Consider the following 20,741-nt stretch of genomic DNA (forward strand, 5'->3'; position numbering starts at 1 on the left):
TGTGAAACTCAAGGCCCGGGAGCCGGATGCAGCCCGCGGGGTGCTTAGATCTGGCCCGCAGAGCCACCTTGGAAACAGTGAAAGGCTGGCCCATGGTGCCTCTGCCAGTGAAAACAGAGCTTGGGAGAACCACACGTGGATCCTCCTGAGCTCCGTTTTCACTGGCAGAGGGTTGCAGGAGTCCATCACAGCCAAAAATGGAGCTCGGGAGCCCATTTTCACTGGCAAAGTGCTCAGGTAACCACAGGTGTCACCGACACGTCAAGCTGGCCATGCCCATCCTGGCCCACTCTTGCCCCCCAAGGTCAAACACAACTCTGATGCAGCCCTCAATGAAATCGAGTTTGACACCCTTGGATTAATGCAACATACTACTTCAGTTTCTACTGCAAACATACAGCAATAAGCCTAGGATTTCTCAACCTTAGAAACTTTAACATGTGAGGTCTTCAACTCCCAGAATTCCCCAGCCATGTGCCTTTTGCACATCAAAAGGCAATCATTCACCACCATTGTATAATCCTCAAAGCAGCTGCATCAAGAGGGCACAGCTGCCTCCTTGCTTTAAGGAGCTAGACTTTGCTTATGTCAACATATTTTGCAAAGTGCCTCTTCAAGTGCTTTTCACAGCTCTAGCAGGAGAACTAGTAGAAAATTGCCATTTTTTTTTCAATAAAATGATCCTTCTGGGAAATTGTCACCAATTTGTTCTCTATAATGGCCTGTATGTATCATATAAGTGGCATACAATCTGGGAACAGAGACTATGATTGTATAGGGTCAACCCAGAAAAGTAGTCACAAGTATATCACCTGGGATATTTAAACTAAAATGGTTTAGAACCTCAGAATAAATTTACATGGTTTATGTGGTTTAACTGAATTTGTTAATGATTAATTTAAACTGTCTTAGAGTTTATAATGGAGGATGTCCATCTCTTCAACTGTTTCAACTGATATATTAATTGCATAATACACTGCTTCTCTAAAATATTTTTTAAGATATGATTTTTTAAAAGATCAAATGTATAAATAGAATTGCTGCACATTTCCTGTTTCAAAGTACATAGAGTCACAGTGGAGTCACATTGTAATTTTTATCCCTTGACACTCAAAATAATAACAAGATTATTCATGGAGCCTACAATGAGTTTACCCGGACCCTAAGGGGAATTGTTTGCATGACTGAACAATAAGCTATATAAAAGAAAAGTCGTATTGGCAATGATTTCAGTGGAAAATGATCAAACAATGGCTTTGAATGTGACATGTTAGTTTGTGTGCTCTCTTCACTAGAGAAACCTTTGCTATTTAAAATAGTTCTACAGACGAACATAGGTTAATCAAAAACATTGATTTTTTTTTTGCCTGTGCTATATACATGAGTAAATGTAGAAAGCTGAATGCAACACTGAATTCTCCAATGTATTTCTAAAAAAATAATTACTTTCAATGACATTATTTTTATTTTCTTGTACAACTTGTTCCTTCAAAAAAACTAGACTTTTGAACTTTTTTTTCTTACAACAAAAACTATGAACTACTAAAAGGGCGGTGATTGCATTTTATTGTTTTTTGTATTAGGTTTTTATCGTTGTAAGCCATCGGGAGTCACTGAGAGTGAGCTGGGCGGCCATATAAATTTCCTTAAATACATAAATAAATCTTTTGGGTCTGATTGTTTCTAACTTTCAGTTGGGCAAACAGTGCTTCACAGGGCAAACTTTTTTTTAATCAATGTGTCTTAAATAGGCTAACTTTCAAATCTGGGACCCATGATTCTCATGAGATTGAAATTTGGCAAAAATGTGGCTGCTTCGGTATTGCCACACTTCTGCGCTGCCACAATCACAATGATGAATCAGCAGGAAGTCAAAAATCGCACCCCCACTGAATTTTTGCCTGCACTTGGTCATTCTATTTCTCTGTTTAAATGAGGAAATATTGATAGTTCATGCCCTGAAGCTTAGAAATGCCAGGTCTGTAAAATGTGGCTACACCTCAGCCCATTTAACCAAAATTTCATCTGATTTTCCTCTCCTATATAATGTGCTATGACTGGTATCTATTATACCTGTGCGCTATAAAAACATCTGTACACTATAAAACTCATCAATCTAAACCTTGTGTAATAGGCTGAGGCCCTAATCATCCTTGAGCTTTCCTCTGTAAGAAGGCTTTTCTCCACACTTTCTGTTTTTTTTATCTGACCCATCCTTCTCCGAGAGAGTAGATTAGTGCATCTGGAAAAAATTGTAACGAAGCTTCAGCAAATAACATTGATTGCTAAGTCCAGGCATGACAAAATAACAATATTTATAGTTTATGGCGGGACTGGAAACCCACTCTCTTGGCCATCTGATCAGTACATTTAATGGCCAACTATAAATAGGTTGTTGATTTCCTCAAGTAAATTTTTATTTTTCTTTAAAACTTGGGAAACCTTTTTGTGCTACCTTCCAAAACTGAACAAAAGAGCAGCAGGAAATAGGGGTAGCCAATTCCATCATGTGGTCAGAACAATGACAAGAGAGTGAACAGAATCTTTTGATTAGGGGACTCGAAGATAAAACATATAAAGAATAGTTGCTGGAATTGGGTATGTCTAGTTTAATGAAGAGAAGGACTAGGAGTGACATGACAGCAGTGTTCTGATATAACAGGGGCTGCCACAAAGAAGAGGGAGTCAAGCTATTCTCCAAAGCACCTGAGGAGAGGACAAGAAGCAATGGGTGGAAACTAATCAAGGAGAGAAGCAATTTAGAACTAAGAAGAAATTGCCTGACAGTTAGAACAATTAATCAGTGGAACAACTTGCCTCCAGAAGTTGTGAATGCTCCAACACTGGAAGTTTTTAAAAAGAGATTGGACAACAATTTGTCTGAAGTGGTATAGTCATTATAGCATCCACCATTATCCTTTAAGTGGATTGTGTGACAAGACTAAAGAGCAGATTATATAGGGAAAGGCAAAACATTCTTTAGCAGCCTCATTTCAAAATAAGTATGGAACTATCATACTCTTTCCCTGAGATCTTCCCCAAAATGTTTTGCTCCTTTAAAATTATTTCTCAAGCAAGTCTTCTTTCATTAAATTGAATGAGAGTTAAAAGTAGGATTTCTCTGCCCATCACTACTGTACATTGATAATAAAATAAAATGTAAATACCTGCCCTCAGAAAAGAGAAGACAAGGGTTATCTACTATGCCAGCAGGTTGATAGTTGTGTTAACTCCTCTCCTTACTGAATCCAAGAGAGATGCAGAGTTAAGAAGTATGAAATATAAATGTGTGTTTGTGTGTGTGTGTTTGTGTATGTATGTATGTATGTATGTATGTATGTATGTATGCAAGTTTTGGTGTATTCGGCTCTTTTCCCGTGTAAGATTGAGAGTATCTTGGCGACGTTTCGATGAGGTCCCACTCATCATCTTCAGGCTGGTGCCTTCGGCTTCGTGCCTGTCCGAGCAAAGCGTGATCGGAGCTGCTGTCTCTCTATAAATACTGGTGGGGAGGTGTGGGGTGCTGGCTTTGACATCAACTCCATCAACTAATCAAGATGTAACAACACAGGCAACCAACCGGCTCACAGCAACAAAGCCAGCACCCCACACCTCCCCACCAGTATTTATAGAGAGACGGCAGCTCCGATCACGCTTTGCTTGCACAGGCACGAAGCCAAAGGCACCAGCCTGAAGATGACGAGTGGGACCTCGTCGAAACATCGCCAAGATACTCTCAATCTTACACGGGAAAAGACACGAATACACCAAAACTTACATACCTCTACCCGTGAAAATCTACGAAAACAAGTATGTATGTATGTATATACAGGTTGTCCTTGAGTGACAACAGCAATTGGGACTGGAATTCTCATCATTAAGCAATGTGGCCATCAAGGGCAATGTCACATGACCACATCACTTAACGATGGCAATCCCAATTGCCACTGTGGGCCATGTGGGTCATTAAGTGGGGCCATGTGGGTCATTAAGTGGGAAGGCAATGAGTATAGTGGTGCATAGTTGCCACAGGAAACAGAGGGTGCCCCAGGCAGGTACTACAGAGTATAGGCAGGCCAGCAGGGCTATGGGCATATTGGCAGGGGCCACAGGTGGATATTTCTGAGCATGGCAAGCTGGTGGAGGTCCTGGATAGGCACTTTGGAGTGCAGGTGGGCTGGCATTGACCATGGGTGGCACTAAGGAGCATAAATGGGCATGCAGGAAGCTCTATGGATGTTCCATAGTGGGCTATCTCAGGAGAAAAAGCATGGGAGCAACATATGGGCTTCTCCATTGATTTAGCTCGTGGGAAGCCAGCAGGTAAATTGGCCAGTTACTAATTTCTAGCTCCATTTTTCAAAGATGCTTCTGATAAAATATTTCCAACATTATAACATTTCATATCATTTTTGTAAGTTCCAGTAATAACTAATATCAAGAGCAGGCTTGTATTTTTTTCCCTTTCTGCTTAAAAACTTTAGTCCCCTCTAGTGTTCAGTTTCTAAAATTATAAGATAACTTATCTTTGTTTTAGCTTACAATAGCCAGGCTAACCAAAATAAGCATGTTCCTCACAAGAAACTATTTTTTTTATATAGTTAATTCCCACATTTTATAGTAAAAGACAGAATTTCCACGTTTATCTAGGCCCTTAATCCACTAAGTGATCAAAATCTTATTTCAGCTTTTGATGTTAAATTCAAATTCTTTAAGTTAATTAAAGTCATTTTTGTTCAAAGATAAAGATAAAATTACCGAGTGATTTTTAAAACTTGACAAACTGAAGGCCTCCAATAGCTTTAAGATGGTTAATAGGCAATTTCCAAAAGTGATCAGAAAGTGAATTTTAAAACCCTGGTGTCCTTAAAAGGCTCTATCACAGTTGCGAGCATTTCTCAGTAGTCACACTTGTGGGACACTGTTGTGCTTCTCACAAAAAGCAGCTATCCAGATCCCTTTACCATCCTCTCTTTATCTGAAGAGGTTCCAGGGAACAGGTCTACTCCCCGGTTCCTTGATGGTTGCCATACCCATTGACTCCCTTTTATGGAACTATCTCCAATTCATCATAAGTCTCCCAGATGTCCAGTTTATTCCTTAATTTTCAGTTACGGTCCACAAGTATGAAATGATAGTGTCATCAAGAGAGTAGGACCAGAAGTGTATATCCCTCTCCCCTTTGGGAAAGAGATTAAAACATTTATACATCTGTTAATACCAATGGTGGGATCCTCCCAGTTTAACAACTGGTTTGGTGATCGCGCTTGCGTATGCGCACAGTTTAAAGAAATCTTCACTTCCACGTTTCTTCGGAGGAGAAACACAGCTGAGCCACGGTAATCTGTTCTGCCGCGCGAATCAGCTGAGAAGATAAAGATAGGAAAATAGCACGGGCGGGCGGGTGGGCATATCTGATCGTCGGGGAGAACCAGTTCGCTCCCAGCTGATTGTCAGAACTATTGGTTCACCCAAACCTGTCCAAACCGGTAGAATCCCACCCCTGGTTAATACTACTGGAAACATGAAACAACTTTTACTTGACTTCTCAAAGTATATAACAGAGATCCACTGTGGAAGGCATCTGATTCATGTGACTTGATCACATCCAGAAATCATTACAAGTGGCAATGTTTGCTATGATCAAAAGGAAAATTTTTTAAATTTCTTACCTTTTTTGCTTTAGGGTTAGTTTTGACCGCATATTAACTGTTTGGAAAAGGAACTTCACTCTTATTTTGGATATTGCTTCACATTAAGGAATATTCCATTAATGTTACATTTCATTGAAACCATTAATTTGCAGAGTAACATGAATATAATGATCACTTATTAATACCCTCATCAGGTGTAACCCACAGATGATGCTTTAGACAGGTCTTTATTTTAAGCTGCTTTATTGCATGGACTGTAAAAACAAAACAGTCAACAGGTGCTATCATTTCTTCAGCAATATATTTTATAGCCTCCACCTTTCTCCCTGAAAGACATAACCGTCAAGGAGACCTTTGGGACAATCAAAGGTATTATTATCTTTATGACCGTGTAACAGTTTTCCAACTATGTCAGTGTAGGTGATCATTACAGTTATTGTTTTAGTTTAATTACCTCTAACACAGCTTTAAGGGAGGATGGTTTTTTTTCCTGTCTATGCACCATTTGTTTTTCCTTGCACAAAGAATACATGTCTGACAGGGAGAAAACTGGCTGAAGTGGGGAAGCTGGGAAAGGAAAGGAAGGTAGAATAGAAATAAACATTAACAGATGGTTTGTCTGTTTGTCTCATGCATGGACCTATAAAGCAGCATTTCAAATCATTTGAAGAGAGTCTACGTTAATGAAATCAAATAAATGAGGATGGGCAATTTTTATAAGATTCTATACTTACTCCAATATTAGAATTAATAGAACGGAACGGAACAGAACAGAACAGAAGCTGGAAGGGACCTTGGAGGTCTTCTAGTCCAGCCCCCTGCTCAAGCATTAAGGATGCCTTCCTGAAATGTTTGTAGTTCTTGCTTGCTTGATCTTGTCCAGCTGTACAGAGTATGATGACTAGCTAGTTCTATGATAGGCTTTTTTTTTTTTTCATTTGTATGGCTATTGGCCACCCACTCACTCTCAGTGATTCTGGGCAACTTACAAAAGTAAGAGCAATAACAATAGCACTTAGACTTACATACTGCCCCATAGTGTTTACAGCACTCTCTGAGAGGTTTACAATGGCAGCATTTTCCCTTCCAACGTTCTGAGTCCTCATTTTATTGATTTCAGAAGGATGTAAGGCTGAACTCCAGGCTGTGGGCAGAGTTTGCCTGCAATACTGCATTCTAGCCACTGTGTCACCAGGGCTCATATAAACACCCAGTAACAAACAATAAAAATAACTTCCCCACCCCACCCCCAGGCAACAACAGTCAATCAGATTAGTCACTTGATGGGTTCCATCTCACTCTAGTTCCCCAAGCCTGTTGGCAAAACCAGGTCTTTGGGGCCTTGCGAAAAAGTGTCAAAGTGGGAACATATATGTATATCTGATGAAAAATAAAATTTAAGGCAGAGATAAGAAGAGAAGTAACATCAGGGTCTTCGGTATCTCCTTAAAATAGAAAGTGATCCCCCACCCCGGATAATTTTCCAAATATCTTTAGCAAGAGTTACTGAGAAGGAGGAGATGGGTATACATGAATTACATTCATTGAAATATTTCATAATATATTCCAACATATAGTAGGACTAAGAGGTTTTAACTGCTCTTTTCTGGTCTGGCAAGATAGGGGGCTTCTCACTGACTTTGGAGAAGCATGCCATTAGTTATTTACATACTCCTCGGTCTCCTGAATCTTTATATGCCTGGAAAACAATTCTTATAGGTCAGGGATGTCAAACTCGCGGCCCACGGGCCGAATGTGTCACGTGCTGGGCCCGCCCCCACCCAGTATAGCGAAGGGGGGGGAAAGACCTGATACATCACAGGACGCCACCATGACAACACGAGTTTGACACCCCTGTTATAGGTGGATTACTGTATGGTTCTTTGTATAAATTAAAACTGAACAGTTAATTAATTTCATTTGTTTCCTGTCCCCATTTTGTTCACCTTTTTGGCATGATCTAAAAAAAAAAATGCAAGCTCAATATGCAGCTCTTGATCCCATTAAAGTTCTAAATCCTGGATAAAATGGGCCTGCTAGATATGTCACACACAAAAAGCACAATCTGTCTGGAATGAAATTATAAATTAATCCATTCCTTCTAGCATACACCCATTTCTTCTTCCAACAAGATTGGACAACATTCTAGCAATTTTATGGTAAGGTTATTGTCAAACCTTCAGACTGCTCTCAAATCATTGTCTTGGACAGAGTAAAATCCAGCCTCAATAAAAATGGGCAAATGGTGGTGATTTGGATGGATGGATGGATGGATGGATGGATGGATGGATGGATGGATGGATGTCCCATGCTGAATATTAAGAGGATTTTTGGAGGACCTAGCATCCAAAAAATCCCTCTAAATAGTCCATGGTGCTGTGGTTACAGTATTGTACTGGAATTTGCAACTGGGGATACATCTTTTTAACCATGAAATTGCCTGGATTAATTTGAATCCATTACTGTATCTTTGCTCATCTTACCTCAGAACCTATTTTGAAATAACTATTCTTTTACCCAAATAAATGTATCCAAACTGCCCATTACAGAAAACAAATGAGCAGCACAGAAGGCTGAAAACTGTCGGCCGAAAGGTTTAGCATCACTTTGAGTCTAATTTATTGACACAAATGTATGAATTACCTTGAAACAGTTCCTACTAAATGCATAACTTACAACTTTCCTCTGCTGCTATTGACTTCATCTGATGCATTGGAGTTCTCTTTTCTATAAAGCAACTTCCTATATTTATCACTGTGCCACAAGCCAAAGGCTTTTGTGATCAGCCTTTTGTTCATGGCTAATGTATTGTCTCTTCTAGTCTTTAATGTCAAGCAAACAAGGTCAGCATCTGTATCACTTTTGTATTGTTGTAGATATACCCTGGCTGCTTCATTTTGTTCTTCATAGAACTCTTTATACCATCCTTTTTCTATTCTTCTTAATTTCCGATACCATGATTATCAAAGTGGAGGAGATGCCTCACTTCTCTCTTACGCACATATCTATACCATTTTTAAAAACATGCATATTTAATAAACTCTGTTTGGGATACTTTATTCATCCTGCTTCACTTTATGTCTTCACAGCTGCCCAACCCACATTCTCCAATACATGAGCAGATACGGTATTTCTAGCTTTGTAGATGATGTCATCTCAGCAAATGTTATTTCCCTTATTATTATTCTGGTTTTTTTTATGAGACTTCCACCCATAAAAATGAGCTGAGGGAGGGATATAGAATAGAATAGAATAGAATAGAATAGAATAGAATAGAATAGAATAGAATAGAATAGAATAGAATAGAATAGAATAGAATAGAATAGAATAGAATAACAGAGTTGGAAGGGACCTTGGAGGTCTTCTAGTCCAACCCCCTGCTTAGGCAGGAAACCCTACACCACTTCAGACAAATGCTTATCCAACATCTTCTTAAAAATTTCCAGTGTTGGAGCATTCACAACCTCTGGAGGCCAGTTGTTCCACTGATTAATTGTTCTAACTGTCAGGAAATTTCTCCTTAGTTCTAAGTTGCTTCTCTCCTTGATTAGTTTCCACCCATTGCTTCTTGTCCTGCTTTATCGTGGTACCATGAAAGAAAGTGGCCAACATATGGCAAGGACCAGTGTTGGGTTGTCCCCGGTTCGCACCAGTTCTATAGAACCGGTAGTAAAACCATTGGGAGGCTCCGCCCACCAACCCCAACATCATCAAAATGCTTCTACACATGTGCAGAAGCTTCTGCGCATGCACAGAAGAGTGCGCACGCATGTGAGCGAAGCGAGCATGCGCGTGCAGCCCCATTGTGAACCAGTAGTAAAGGTAGGTAGAACCCACCCCTGGCAAGGCCATCATGTCTTCTCCATGAATAGCTTCAGCTGGTTTGTACAGGGGCAATACAACAAAACAGATGCATCTAATTCTTCTGCATGGAGACTTTTTAACTTTCATTCTAGGTTTGATTGTGGGGGGCTTGCACTTTTTTTTCTTAGATGCTTAGATCCGGCCCACAGGGCCAGCCTGGAAACAGCAAAGGGCCAACCCACAGTGCCTCTGCAAGCAAAAACGGAGCTCGGGGGGCCCTCAGGTGGCATCCCCATGCCCCAGTTTGGCTGGCATAGGGCTATCCAAGCAAACTAAAAACAAAACAAAAGGAGAAACATTTCCCCTTTTTCATTTGAGCATGCAAGAAGGGACAGGAAAGGAGAAAGGGAAAGAAGAAAGACAAAGAAAAAGATGGGACGATGGGAAGAGAGCAAGGAAGGAAAAATAAGGAAAGAGGGCAAGGAACAAAAAAAGAAGGAAAAAGAAGAGAAGGAAGGAAGGAAGGAAGGAAGGAAGGAAGGAAGGAAGGAAGGAAGGAAGGAAGGAAGGAAGGAAGGAAGGAAGGAAATAATGAGAGTGCAGGGGGGTCTCCTGCAGAGGTGGGTTTCAGCAGGTTCTGACCAGTTCTGGAGAATCGATAGCAGAAATTTTGAGTAGTTCGGAGAACCGGCAGTAAAAATGCTGACTGGTCTCACCCCCATCTATTCTCTGCCTCCCAATTTCCAGCTGATCAGGAGGAAATGGGGATTTTGCAGTAACCTTCCCCTGGATTGGGGTAGGAATGGAGATTTTACAGTATCCTTCCCCTGCCACACTCACCAAGCCATGCCCACAGAACTGGTAGTAATTTTTTTTCTTTTTTCTTTTTTTTTCTTTTTTCTTTATTAAAAAGTTTTATCAAGTATTACAACAATTTTTTCCCAATCCCTCCTCCCCCCTTCCCTCCTCCCCCCACCACCCTCCCCCCACCCCGGACTTCCCAGAGCAAATATAGGGTATAGCATTTAACAAACATAAACTAAAATATGCTAACTTTCTGTAGGCTCCAAATTCCCTCGTGCTCTTTAACTCCCCTTTCAACTAACAAAATATAATTCAAAAAGAAAAAGTTGGTTTCATTCATAAGCTATTTGAAGCTTTTTAGTCCGATATTTGTTTTGAATATAGTCAATCCATCTTCTCCATTCCGATATATATCTTTCATTTGAGAGAACTGGTAGTAAAAATTTTTGAAACCCACCACTGGTCTCCTGCCTTAGCACTTGGCTACCACAGGTGCCCCCAATATTAGACAAGCTGGCCATGGCCACAGCCACTTGGCCACACCCATTTGTCCCTCCAAGGTCTAACACAATCCTGATGTGGCCCTCAATGAAATCGAGTTTGACACCCCTGCTCTAGTCACTATGCCCATTCAATCTCTACCAACCCGATCACTTTTTCTGAAGTTCTGTCCAGACTACAAACAAAACAGCAGCATTTCGTTCTTTTGTTGATCCAGGCTTTTTATTCTCATTACTTCCCAAGACATAAATTTCTATCGGCCTTAGTCATTGCTAGATGGATCCAAAGATATTGACTTCCACCACCCATCAATGCTTTGATCAACAGAGGCTTTCATATAATGCTTTTTAGTAAGACAGAGAAAGTCTTACTAAAGTCTAGTAATCTGAATTGCTAGCCTTGGTCATATATCATCCGCATGTATCATTCCCTGGTAACAAGAATGACAGTTGCACTCAGTCCAACACATTTTGATTTGTATGCCACAAGTACAAAGTCCATCTAGAGATTACCTTGCATGCCAATATACAATTGACCAGGGGTGGGTTCTAAAATTTTTTACTACCGGTTCTGTGGGCATGGCTTATTTTGTGGGCGTGGTTTGATAGTCATGTGACAATTCTTTAGGATTTAGCAGAGGTACTGGTCTACCAGGCTTTTAACTGCTTGCAGAGCTGTACCAGTCTACCCATTTATTTTTGCAGGCATCGGTCTACTCATTTGTTTTTGCAGGCACTGGTCTACCCATTTATTTTTGCAGGCATCAGTCTACTCATTTGTTTTTGGAGGCACCAGTCTACCACCACACTGCCTTTTAACACTGATCAGCTATAGGGCGGCCCTTTGGAGCCCCGCGGCAAGAGTTTAAACAGTTTTTTTCCTTCTAGCCAATCAGCTGGGATTCAGGAAGCAGCAATAGATTGGTAGGCCAAATAAAAGGTAAGAATAAAGCGGGGGGCGGGGGGCGGGGGGGCAGAACCAGTTCGGTAACATCATATCATCACCGCTACCGGCTTGGTGGAACTGGGCCGAACCGGGAGGAAACACCACTGCAATTGACTGTATCCCATCAAGAACAAGGAACATGCAGTATACTGCTACACACTCAAGATGCTCTCCAGGGACAGATGTAATAATGACCTCTTTTGTGCCCATTAACAATACAATTTAGTAACAGTGTTTGGAGCAATCTGGGGCTGTGGCCAAAATCTCAAGATCAATACTTACAAACTAAAAACTGAATTGCAGGTTGTCCTGTTTTCTTCTTTTTTTATATAATGTATGAATTGTGAGCGCATAGTAGCCTGATATGAATCAAGAACATTGTGTCTGGGAAAGGGGAAGTCAAGAAAGGATGGTTAATAAAAGAGCAGCAGGCATTTAGAATGAATATATTTATGGGCTCCATTAAAAGGAGAAACCAACTCCGTTCAGAACTATCAATAAACTATAACTTGGTGCTAAAGGGAACGGATTTGAGCAATATAGTTCCCTTCCTCTGCTGCAGCTACAAAATGAAGACTAAATATGTTTGCAGCAGTTTTCAATTAATAGCAATTACTAAGCATGGTTTAGGGGAGAAGCCAAAATTATGAAGCATAGCTTCTAATTTGTTTCTTTCCCCAATCTACAATTAAAGCTAAGCACATTTTGTGTATGTTTTAGATGTCCTGGCTAAGGTTTATCATCATCATCATTTTAGCCATTGTCTATCTACTGCAAGATTAAGGCATCTTCTGCATATTTCCAACCAATACGGTCCTGAGCTTTCTTTTGCCAATTGGGCCCACAATATCTGCTGATGCTGTTGGTCCATCTTGTTTTAGGTCTCTTTCATGGTTGCTTTTTATCAAGTGGGATCCATTCTTTGACTGCCTTGGTCCACCTGCCATCAGTTCTTCTTGGTATGTGACCAGCCCATCTCCATTTCAATTCTTTTACTCTTTTGATGGCTTCATATACAGCATTTTTGTTTGTTCTCTAATCCATGTGCAGGTCTTTCTACTTTTTCTTGTGATGCCGAGCATGTATCTTTCCGTGGCTCTTTGCACCACTCATAGCTTTCGTATCAATTGTGAGATTAATGTCCATGTTTCACTTGCATATGTTAGAGCAGGCAGCACATACTGTTTGAAAATGTTTCTCTTCGGGCATAGGGGAAGGTAATTCTTTAAAATTATGCTTAGTTTGCCTAATGCCTGCCAACCACATTTAACACGCCATTCAATTTCCTTTATTGTATCATCTTACATTGAGATCTGTTGGCCAAGGTGTATGTAATGGTCTACTACATCTAGTTCTTCTCCAGATATATATTTTTTTTCTTTCTTTAATGAATTTATTAAGCATAACCTGCTTCTTTTTCAGGTTTATTTTTAAGCCAAATGGTTCTCCTGCTTCGTGCAGCACTTGTGTGTGTCTTTGTAGCTGTTCCAGGTCTTATGAGAAGAGAACAACATCATCTGCAAATCTTAAGTGATTTAAATAGGCGCCATTGATTTTTATTCCATCTTTTGCCCAGTCTTGTTTGTGAAATACTTCTTCAAGGCAGGCTGAGAAAAGGATAGGTGATATTATATTGCTTTGTTGTACAACACGTTCTGTGTTGATTTCCACTTTAAGATCATTAAGGCAAATTATCACCATTGTTTTTTCATATATTGATTGTAGCACTGCTGGCTGGGGGATTCTGGGAGTTGAAGTCCACCCATCTTCAAGCTTCTAAGGTTGAGAAACACTGATGTAAGCAGTGTCTACGTCTTGGTTGAGCAATGCGTTAATTATTGCTTTCTGGAATATTAAATCAAACATCTTTTCATAGTCAATGAAAGCCATGCACAGAGGTATGGTGTACTCGTTGTGCCTTTCAATGACTCGCTGAACAACCTGGATGTGATCCATTGTGTGTAGCCACTTCTGAACCCTACTTGCTCCTTTGGCTGTGCATCATTTAATGTTCTCAATACTCTTTTTGCAAATATCTTGGTGAAAACCTTGTGGATGGCTAAAAGAAGGCTTAGTGGGAGATAGCTTTTAAAATCATCTTGGGCCCCTTTCTTATGTATAAGAATCACTTCAGCATTTTTTCATGCATCTGGTATTTTTTCCTCTCTGAGGCATCTCAAGAACTGTGACCATCAGCTTTCAGTATTTCAAATGTACTGTGCTTTGTTCTGTATATTTATTTATTTATTTATTTATTTATTTATTTATTTATTTATTTATTTATTTATTTATTTATTTATTTATTTATTTATTTATTTATTTATTTATTTATTTATTTATTGGTTCGATTTATATGCCACCCTTTTCCGGAGACTCAGGGCGTCTTACAATGTGTTAAGCAATAGCCTTCATACTTTTGTATATACCTGCTTAGTAGGGCTTTCGCCCCCCCCCCCAAGCGGTGTTCTTTTTATACAAAGTCAGCTTATTGCCCCCACAATCCAGGTCATTTTACCTACCTCGGAAGGATGAAAGGCTGAGTCAACCTTGAGCCTGGTGAGATTTGAACTTGCAATAATTGCAGGCAGCTGGCAACTAAGTGCTACTTAACAGCACTTTAGTCCGCTGCGCCACCAAGGCTATTTTTTTAATTTAAAAAGTTTTATTATTATATAAAACAACAACATTATATCACACTGCAAAGTTGTGCATACTGTACATACTGTCTTTTTTTTCAAATCACACCAGCAGAATTTGCAAATGTGTGGAAGACGAATTTCAGCTACATTTACCACCAGTAAAGCTGAAAAACAGGGGGAAATGAGTTGAACGCGCCTTTGCAGAGCTGGTTGATTGAATAGTTTTGATGAGCATGACCATCTAGAACAGGGGTGTCAAACTTGTGTCATCACAGCGTCCTCAGGTGATGTATCATAACTTTTTCCCCCTTTGCTAAACCGGGCGTGGGCGTGACCAGTGCATGAAGCATCCAGTCCGCAGGCTGCAAATTTGACACCCCTGATCTAGAACTAGCTAAAATCAGATGAGCCTTTCTTCATTTGACCATAACCAAGATAAGCATTTCCCAACAACCTATATCCTTATGACTTGGTCATCTAGAAGATTTATGACTTGGAGTAGAAGACCTCCAAGGTCCCTTCCAGCTCTATTCTGATTGGTTGGTTGGTTGGTTGGTTGGTTGGTTGATCCTTTACTTCCCCCAACTTTACCTGAAACAACTCTTCTTTTTCACTTGCCACCCGGTGAGAGATGTAACAGGTAAAGGGAAGAGTAAGATTTTAGCCAAGGTCTCCATTCCCATGAGGAAAGACAAATACAGACTTAGCCCTTTCTACTTTTTGTCTCTTGCACACAGACAGAAGGTGAATTCTGATGGGTGGTTCAACTAGTGGATTCAATTCATTTGCCATCTAGTTCCTAATGTTGAGAAAAGAGGAAGTCAACCAAACCAAAGAGATTGAATGATCCCTTTGCTTAGCACATGCTTCATGGGAAACAGAACAGTGGAAATTGAGATGAACAAGGGAGATACCAATTTTTCTGCCAAACTAATTTTATGGCTGGAGAGCACTTGATCTTGGGAGCACACAGATTTCTGAGGAGAGGCTATTTCAGGTGGCAAGTACTACAAGACACATTTCTTGGGTCCTGAGAAATAGCATTGTTTAATCAACAGGGCCCAAAACTCACCAATCTGATTTTTATTAATTGAATTAGGGGGAAAAGGGGGAGGTTGCTCAGGTGATTTAAACTGAACCATGATTATTTCAACAGTCATGGGGGGGGGGAGACTCAATTTCAAACTGAATTCCAAATGAAATTTCATATTACCCAACTAAGCATAAAGGCAGATAACCATGGTATACGTTATAAGACAGTGGTTCTCAACCTTCCTAATGCCACGACCCTTTAATACAGTTCCTCATGTTGTGGTGACCCCCAACCAGGGGTGGGTTTTTACTACCGGTTCTATGGGCGTGGCTTATTTTGTGGGCATGGCTTGGAGGTCATGTGACTGGGTGGGCGTGGCTAGCTGGTCATGTGACCGGGTGGCCATGGCTATGTGTATAGGGACTACTCAGAGGGCTGAAAAAAGTCATTTCTGACAGGTCCTCGCACTTTTGACTGGTCCTCACACTTATGACCATCCTCACATTTATGCCCGTGCAGCATTCTTAACAACCATGTCACTCATTTCACAACTGCTTCTCTTCACCATGGTGACAAGATAGGGTAAAAACGTAAAATATGAGGACAGTTGTAAGTTCGAGGACTGGTCAAAAGTGCGAGGACCAGTCAAAAATAACTTTTTCAGCTCTCTGAGTAGTCCATATGCACAAAAGGACTACCCAGAGGGCTGAAAAAAGTGATTTCTGACAGGTCCTCGCACTTTTGACCAGTCTTCGCACTTATGACTGGTCATCATTTATGCCCATTGTAGCATTCTTAACAATGTGTCACTCATTCCACAACTGCTTCTCTTCACCATGGTGACAAAATAGGGCAAAAACGTAAAATGTGAGGACAGTCGTAAGTTCGAAGACTGGTCAAAAGTGGAAGGACCAGTCAGAAATAACTTTTTCAGCCCTCTGAGTAGTCCATATGCATAAAAGGATACAGCAATAGAGAGGGATGAAGGAAGGGAAGGGAAATTAGAGTAGGAGGGAGGGTAAGAGAGGGAGGAAGAGAGGAGGAGAAGGAGAAAGGAAGAGGAAGTAGGGAGGAGAAGAAGAGGGTGAGGAAGAGAAAGTAAGAAGGAAAGAAAAGAGAGAGGTGGTAGGTTTGAGGAGAAAGATTGCTGTACAATAAAAAAGATGAAAGGGAAGAAAGCCAACTCCAAACAAATATAAAGATATTAAGATAAAGAATGAATTGTTAAACTTTAAAGAATAAAAGAGAACAAATATGAATAAATAACAATAATTAGAAACACACATACAAACATACAATGTATTTTCTTTGACCAGAGTATTTGGTCGGTTCATAAATTTAAACAGTGTTTAGTCATTTCAATTCAATTTACAATTTCTATATTTCCTTTTTGCCATATTTATTCCTCATCTATTTTTTTAAAAAACCAATATTACCCTTCATCCTTATCTCTAATCTTAATCAAATTCAATTTTTCCCTTCTATTCTATATTATACCCCTTCCCATTGTCATCTATTTTTATATCCATCCTCACATTGGTTAATTATGTAATATTACAGTTGTTTAATATAAATTCAACATTTTAATATAAATCAATTAGTTATATAACTACCTTTTTTGTATATTAATCAATATGAACATGAATATTCCAATTATTTCCAGGCAATCTAATTTCTTACAAATCAATTAATTATATTTACCAATAATAATAAACCAAATAATTTCCCCCATATATTCCTCCAAACCACAACTTAACCATTTCTGCTTTCAACACAATACACAATTAATAGTATCTCAATTATTACAATTCCCTAGTTAAATAGAGCTTTTTTTCTTTTGTGTTTTAAAATCTCCTCTTTTTCCCTAAATTTCCCGTTGTTTGCACCTACCTTTTTTGGTGAGGAAAAAGAAAAGAAATCTGCCTGCCTAATTTTCCAAGTTGCAGCAACAGCAAAGCAGTTTCAGTTTCGTTTTTCAGCATAGATAGGAGGGAAAAAATCTGCACTCTTTCCAAGCAAGAGCAGAGCCCTGAGCAAAACAGCTGAGAGCAAATCAGCTGGGGGTCAGGAGCCGATCTAATCAAGGGCTAATTAGCCTATGCTGAAGCTCCGTGGGCCAATAAAATTACAAAAAAACACTGAACCATTTGTTAAATTGCTGGCTCCCCTGCCCCTCGCCCACCACTATTTATTGGTGGAGGGGCGGGGCAAGCCAGCAATTTAACAAACGGTTCGGCTGCACCACGGGCTATAGGGTGGCCCTTTGAAGCCCCGTGGCAAGAATTTAAACAATTTTTTTTCCTCTAGCCATCGGAGGCAGCAATAGATTGGGAGTGGGCGGGGTAAACGAACGGCCGGCGATCCAACAGAGCAGAGAGTGAGGGTGAGTGAAGGCGTGGGGGGGCGAGAGAGGGCTTTGGCGACCCCTGTGAAATGGCCATTCGACCCCCAAAGGGGTCGCGACCCCCAGGTTGAGAACCGCTGTTATAAGAGAAGGTTGTGCTTGAGAACACAGTGGTTATTGCAGGGATGAAGACTGTTTTTCAGTTTATGTTTTATAGCAAATCAGTCTAATCCCATTTTTGTTGTTTACTATATTTTACATACAGTATATTTGAATGTTGTTGTATTGTTCTCAGCTTAGAAAATAAATGTACCAAGATCACAGAATTATGGAATTGCAGAATTGCAATAAGCCATTGAGTCCAACCCCAGTTCAGGGCATGTATCCAAATTAAAGCATCCCAAGCAATTACTTGGCCAGTTTTTCCCTGAAGATATCCAACAAAGAAGATTCCACTGCCTCTTTGATGAATTAGTTCCACTATCAAATTATTTTAACAATTAAGGGTTTTTTTTCTTCTAATATTCAGTTGGAATCTCCCTTTCTATAATTAAAATTCTTTATTCCATGCATTTATTCCATATTCCACCACTCTGAAATGAAAAAGGTTCAGTATTAACCTTCTTCTGTGTGTCTTAACCTTTCAGCTGCTTGAGGAATGCAATCATATCTCCCAAGTCATTTTGTTTCAAGGCTAAATATATCCAACTGTTTCAATCTCTCTTTATAGGATTTAGATTGCAGCCCATAATCATCTTCATGGGCCTGCTCTGAATCTATTCCAAATTTTCTTGTTACAGTGCATTATACAGAACTAGACAAAGTACTCAAGAGGGGAGCCAAGTAAAATAGAAAAGAATGGAATGATTACTATTGGTGATTTGAGAATTATGCTTTTGTTGATACAGCCTAAAGTTGCATTTGCATTATTTCAAGTCACATTCCCCTCTTAACGAATTTATAACCATGATGCGTTTACAGCTGGGAGATCTGAAGGGCCAGGCTGGAAAAAGATAATCCTAAGAGAAGGTATGTTGTATGGTCACTGAGAGTCAATGCTGATTTGATGGGAGATAATTTTAAAAATCCATTTTTCCCCCCACAAATATTATTTCCAAACTAAGTACTTCTGACTTCTTATTTATACATTTGCCTTTTGTTTCTTAAATAGTATCAAAGAGCCATGCTGGTGTTTAGAATGCAGTATTGCACACTGCTCACTGCCAGGAGTTCGATTTTGACCGGCTCAAGGCAGTGGTGGAATTCAATTTTTTTTACTACCGGTTCTGTGGGTGTGGCTTGGTGAGTGTGGTGTGGCTTGGTGGGCTTGGTGGGCATGGCAGGGGAAGGATACTGCAAAATCCCCATTCCCTCCCCACTCCTGAGGGAAGGATGTTGCAAAATCTCCATTCCCACCCCACTCTGGGGCCAGCCAGAAGTGGTATTTGCCGGTTCTCCAAACTACTCAAAAGTTCCGCTACCAGGTTCTCCAGAACCTGTGCTATTGCTATCATGCACCGGGGGTGGGGGGAAGAGGGAGGGAAGAGGGAGGGAAGAGGGAGGGAAGAGGGAAAGATTAGTAGCATTGTGGTATCATGATGCCCCTGTCCCTTTTCTATATATGTCATCACAACATGATGCCAGGTTTCTATGAGCACCACTGTTCTACAGGGAAGAACTTTGTGACTATTTCTGCTAAATTTCATCCTCCTAGTTTCAGTTCATCTCTCCAATTTATCAAGCTGGTTTTAAGTTTTATTTCTCTCTTCTATGGTATCAGCTATCCACCCAATTTTGTATCATATACAAATTTGAAAGGCATTCTCTCCACTTCTTTATCCAAAACATTAGTTTAAAAATTACTGAATCAACTGATAGCACGTCCTTTGTTGTTGTGAATTCGTTTTAAGATAGACAGCCAGACAGATCTTAAATAAACAATAACTTGGACACTTCTCTCCAATTAAAAGAAGAACTATTGAACTATCTTTTAAGGCAGCTGTGTAACTGTCATGCCATCCAACCCACAGTTTGATGCTATAACCTGTCAGAGTTACCTTGCAGTGAAATGGGTGGCAAACAAATAATAATAATAATAATAATAATAATAAATAATAAATTAATAATAAATTTAAGTAGCTTATTAATAAGGAAACCAGGATGCCAAAGAATATGATGGCTAGGCACCATCGAAGTTGACACCAGTCAGAGCAAAGAAAAACTCAAAGAAGCAGTGCAAGTTTGGAAGATGTAGAGAGACCTGTCCCATAGAATCGTCAAGAGTTGGACATGACCAAATGGATAATATCATCATCATCAACTTATTAACAGGCGTATCCAGAGGTGGTAGGTTCTGACCAGTTCTGGAGAACCGGTAACTGAAATTTTGAGTAGTTCGGAGAACTGGTAAATGCCACCTCTGATTGCCCCTCCTCCCATTTATTCTTTGCCTCCCGAGTCCCAGCTGATTGGGAGAAATGGGGATTTTGCAATATCCTTCCCCTGCCATGCCCACCAAGCCATGCCCACCAAGCCACGCCCACAGAACCGGTAGTAAAAAAAAATTGAATCCCACCACTGGGCATATCATGGGTACTTTGTCAAATATTTTCCAGAAGTTAAGGTATATTGTATCTATAACAATTCCACAATCTATTAAGGAAGTTAGTCAATTAAAAAAAATAAGATTAATCCAAAATAACATGAATTTGATTATTAATCTGCTCTAGTATCTTTGCAATTGTTTCCAATGTTAGACTGACTGGTTTGCCCTCCTAAAATTATTTGGCAGCTCTCCAGAATTTCTGAAGGAAATAAAAGTTCTTTCAGTAACCTAGGCTGCAATTCATCTGAAAACCGGACAGTGAGAATTATTAAGCAATGAAACAGCTTGCATCTTGGACTTGTGGGTGCTCCATTGCTGGAGTTTTCAAGAAAAGATAAGAATATCATTTGTGCAAGATGGTGTGAAGACTCTACCTTGATCAGGAGCTTGGACTAAAAGACCTCCAAGGTCC

The sequence above is a fragment of the Pantherophis guttatus genome, chromosome 2, assembly GCF_059756535.1.
Source record: "Pantherophis guttatus breed Tessera chromosome 2, ASM5975653v1, whole genome shotgun sequence".
NCBI lineage: Eukaryota > Metazoa > Chordata > Lepidosauria > Squamata > Colubridae > Pantherophis > Pantherophis guttatus.